The sequence below is a fragment of the Trachypithecus francoisi genome, unplaced genomic scaffold (assembly GCF_009764315.1).
Source record: "Trachypithecus francoisi isolate TF-2019V2 unplaced genomic scaffold, Tfra_2.0 Lachesis_group6, whole genome shotgun sequence".
Taxonomy (NCBI): domain Eukaryota; kingdom Metazoa; phylum Chordata; class Mammalia; order Primates; family Cercopithecidae; genus Trachypithecus; species Trachypithecus francoisi.
Window position 1 is genome coordinate 74,462,136 of NW_022681471.1, and position 5,175 is coordinate 74,467,310.

Here is a 5,175-nt window from a genome sequence, read left to right on the forward strand (position 1 = left end):
TCTGCTTCGACCTCCCAAAATGCTGGGAATACAAGCATGAGCCACTGCACCTGGCCCTGTGAGTTTTCAGCAAACTTTCTGAAGGCAAAAGGGACAGGCCTTTCTACATGGGCACACAGCATTTTGGAGAAAGAGGAGATGCTGCCAGCATCAAGGGAAACCAGGAATTTAACACGCTTTCATATGAACAGAGGGAACAGTCAATACCTGACGTATGTGCTTTAGAAGTCATTGCAAACTGTCTTCTACACAACACACCCATCCCTTTCAGAGGGTTAAGGGACCCACGAGACCTTCTCTGAAGTGGATTTGGGGAGGAGCACAGGGAGCAGAGTGCAGGCATGAGTGCCAGGCCATCTGAGTCTGGAGCTCCATCTGAGGGGGCTGGCAGTGTGCAGCTCCTTGATCTGGGTTGCAGTAAGGTAGGAATTGAGATTTTGTCCATACTGAAGATGGGGAGACTGAGACACAGCAAGGTGAAGAAACTTGCCAGAGGCCCATCAGCTGCTAGGCAACCCAAGTGGAACCAGAACCGAGGTGGTGTGGTTCCAGAGCTTGTGTACTTGCTTCTCTACCTTTTAATGTCACACTCCCAGAACACAATACGGCATGGTGGGGGCTCCTCAACCAAGAAGGAGCAAGCTTTACCACGTGCGAGGCAAACAGAGTTCCTGCCCTGGTGGCTTAAGAGTCTAGTGCAGGGACACGGAAGATAAATTAATAAATAAATAAACAGTACATTAGGTTGCAAGAACAGTAACTCCTGGCTATAATCCCAGCTACTTATGAGGCTGAGGCAGGAAGATTGAGTCAAGGAGGTCGAGACCAATCTGGGGAACAAAGTGATCTTCCCCCATCTCTAAAATCTTTTTTTTTAAGTTGCAATAAATGCTTTGAAGAAAAACAAAGCGAGGTAGTGAGCTGAGAGTGGTGAGGGTTTATTTATTTATTTTGCATTTATTTATTTTTACTTAATTCACATCTATTTATTTTGCATTTATTACTTGCATTTATTTATTTTTAAAATTGGACTGGGCCTGGTAGCTGATGCCTGTACTCTCAGTACTTTCGAAGGCTGAGGCAGGAGGATCACTTGAGTCCAAGAGTTGAGGACCAGCCTCTGCAACATAGTGAGATCCCATTTCTACAAAAATACAAAAATTAGCTGGCCATGGTGGTGTGTGCTTGTAGTCCCACCTATGCAGGAGGCTGAGGCAGGAGAATGGATTGAGTCTGGGAGGTCAAGGCTGCAGTGAGCCATGATCATGCCACTGCACTCCAGCCTAGACAACAGAGCAAGACTTTGTCTCTATATATTTTTATTGTATATATTTATATATTTATGGTATATAACATGATGTTTAGATTGGGTTGCTATTTTAACAGAATGATCAGAGACAGCCTCATGAAGAGCTGCTTTTTTTTTGGACAGGTCTTGTTCTGTCTCCCTGGCTGGAATGAAGTGGTGTGATCATGGCTCATTGAAGCCTGGACCTCCTGGACTCAGGTGATCCTCCTGCCTCAGCCTTCTGAGTAGCAGGGACTACAGGCATGCACTACTACTCCCAGCTATTTTGTTTTATTTTTATTTTTATAGAGACAAGATCTTGTTATGTTGCTTGGGCTGGTCTTGAACTCCTGCAGCACAAGCAATCCTCCTGCCTCAGCCTCCCAAAGTGCTGTGATTACAGGTGTAAGCCATCATTCCTAGTCTATCCTTCTTATTTTTGAGGTATGATTTACATACAAAAAAGTACGCTAATATGAAGAGTACAGCTCAATTACTTGTTACATTTATATACAGTGTATAAGCACCAGCCAAATTACAATTTAGAACATTTTCAGCACCAGGAAATTTCCTTTTTCCCAGTCTCCACCCGAGAGGTCACCACTATACTTACTGCTCTCACCCTCAATTACTTTTGCCATTATCTGGCTTTTTTTCACTAAACATAATGTCAGTGAGATTCAAACATGTGGTTGTGCATGTCATTTCATTATTATTGTTGTGTATTTCTCCATGGATATTCCATGTTTGTTTATTCATTCTCCTTTTGTGGATGTGAGGGTCGATACCATTTTTGGCTATTATGAATAAAGCTGCTATAAAACATTGATTTGTAGGAGTTCTTTGTATATTCTGGATATGAGTTCCTTTTTCAGTTTTAATTTATTTTTATCACTCTTTCTTTATGATCCAGATATTTTAAAATGCAAAGAAAATCAACTTTTAGGCCGGGTGCAGTGGCTTACACCTGTAATCCCAGCACTTTGGGAGGCCAAGGCAGGCGGAACAGTGGAGGTCAGCAGTTCAAGACCAGCCTGGCCAACATGGAGAAATCTTGTCTCTACTAAAAACATAAAAATTAGCCAGGCATGGTGGCGGATGCCTGTGATCTCAGTTTCTTGAGAGGCTGAGGCAGGAAAGCCGCTTGAACCCAGGAGGCGGAGGTTGCAGTGAGCTGAGATTGCACCACTGTACTCCATCCTAGGCGACAGAGCAAGACTCAGTCTCAAAAAAAAAAAAAAAAGAAAGAAAGAAAGAAGAAAGAAAGAAAAAAGAAAAGAAAATTAACTTTCAATTATATCTTCAGGGACAGGCACTAAAAATCCTCAGACTGCAAATGAGTTATACAAATGAAAATATCAAATGGAGATCCAGTTATCAAAATGAAAGCACTCAACATATTAAAAGTTCACAAGTATTTGTATAGAGCACATAAAAAAGTCAGCTTGCTAACTAACTATTGTGATTTTAAAGAACTATTGCAGAGGTCTGAAGAAAATAGACTTATTAGTTAACTTATAAAGAGATGAAAGAACTTGAAACAAGCATTAAAAAGAAATTTGTGCCTTTATTAGAATGTTGTTAGGCTTTAAATATGCCAATTTTGGTAATCAAATTATTGTTGTTCTCGTTGCTTTATAAGAAGTGACACTACAGAACTGCAATACTGGTTCAACACTCTTGTCTTTACTGTTTTTTTAAAAGCAAGAAACAGAATGTGAGTAATCAGAAAGCAGCAGCAGGCATCAGTTAATCTAAGATATTAGCTCTTAGTTTCAAAAGGACTTGCAAAGAAAACCTTTTGGGGAGAAGGAGTGGAGAGGTATGGAAGCACTCCATAATAACTGGAATCCCATTAGTGTGTATGCCAAGTCTCATGGGGCTATTTTTTAAATTTATCCTTTACTTGTTCATGATTTTTCTCTCAAACACAATTTTTCTTTGACTTTTTATCCTCAAAGTATAAAAAGTATGAAATATAAATAAGCTCTTGCATTGCACACTTAGAAGTGTACAATTAAATCATTATAGAGCTATCTACACACTGATAATACACACTGATAAATCCCATCAAATCTTGGATAATTCATTAACATACAAAATACCAGGGCATAGAAAGAACTAAAACCCACTTCTTTTGTTACACATAAGATTCAAATATTCAATCTAAAAAAAATAGAATCACTTTCATTCTCTTCTACATTCGCATGTTGATACACTTATTAAAATATTCCTGTATAATCATGTTTTGTCTTACTATTTCAAGTCATGTTTAAAACCTCAAAACCAGCCATCCAGACAAAACATAATGAGAAAGGTTATCTCTTCTCCACCTCCCTAACCCCAATAACTATGAAGTCATTTTTATGACATGACTCCAAACACCGGATTGTGACGGCAAATGCTAGGTCCAATTTCTTCATAATCATTTTTAGTGTGGCATACTTGGTAGAACTCTGGCGTGGAAGTCAGCATTGATCCTCCAAACCAAACTGCATATGGCTGCATATGGTGTGTAATGACTTGTACATCAATAGATTGTGGCTTCAATCTACTGCCACTCAATTCCTTACTTAATTTAAGCCAGGCAACTATATACGGTTCTTTTCAAATCTCTTTGCAAGTGATATCCAAAGTCGCTGAACATGGTTGAACCTATAGAGAGGACCATATTCTTACAGACAGGCCATCTGACATCAATAGGACAATTCTGAATTACTTCATCTGCAACTTCTGAGATAGGTTATGTAAAGTCTTGGATTGGCAAACTCTGGATGAATAAAAGATTTCAAATCCCAAAAATCTCTCAGAAAAAACACCAATGGAAAATTCTTTCTTTGAGATAGCATTGATTCTGGTATACTGTTTAATCCATTTTGACCTATCTGCATCATACTTGTTAAATTCTTTTACTAAATCTGGGCAGACATAACTATAGTGCTCCTTTATTGTCTTAGCAGTTTCCAGGGATTGTTTTCGAGGGATTTCTACTTCTCGGCCTCTCAGCAGTTGCGGAATAAAATGTGTTACATCTCGTCCTGGGACTGGAATGTGTTTAATACAGCTGCCAATCAAATACCCTTCAGCCAAAGCAATGACATGAGTGACACCATCTCCACTGTCTATTACTGGAGCAGTAAATGTCTGTCCTCCTACTTGTCTGGAGGTCCAAGATGCAGCTAAAGCAAGAACAGCATGCACAGCAATGTACAAGCCTGGAACATTGAAGGACTCAAATATTACTTCAGCAGTATATTCCCTGTTTTCTGGAGTATTAAGTCGAGGTTCAGACAAAATAAAACAATGGTCTTCAGTTTCTGCCCTTAAATATTAGGATCACTTCCTCCATAAATCTTTTCGTCAAGTCCAACTTCAACTATACCATGGTGGATTGACCACTTTGTTGCATATGTAGGTTTTTTCTACTGCTTCATCACCAATGAAGAAGTCTTGGTCATCAACACCTTTCATCACCCTCCTTTGAGATTGATCAGCCACTTTTGCGGACTCCTTAGCAGTGATACAGGAAAGGATGATCAACTGTGGTTCTATATTTCTGGCATATCCTAGTTTTGTATACCCCATGCTACTGCCCACCATCTCCCTCCTTGCCTGCTTCTGCTGCCGCTGCTATCTGCTCCATGCTGCTAGGGGCCAGAGATTCGTGGTGGGAGACAGGGGCTATCTGACTGACCATACACAGCCGGGCCGCCCTCACCATTGGGTAGGTAGCCAGGAAGCCCAAGCAGTAGCAAGAAAGCAGCAAGCTCAGTTGGCAGCCATCACTTCCGCAACCCAGACAGGCAGGCAATGCTCTTTTTTGGATATCTATATCTCAAATATATTTGCCGAGTGCAGTTACCTTTTTATTCTCTTAATTCATTTTG

General features: G+C 40.3%; 1 pseudogene; it reads right to left on the reverse strand.

Annotated features, from left to right (window-relative positions):
• Window positions 1–3,651: 3,651 nt before the first annotated feature.
• On the reverse strand, window positions 3,652–4,881 carry LOC117077358 (annotated as a pseudogene).
• Between the last annotated feature and the right edge of the window lie 294 nt (window positions 4,882–5,175).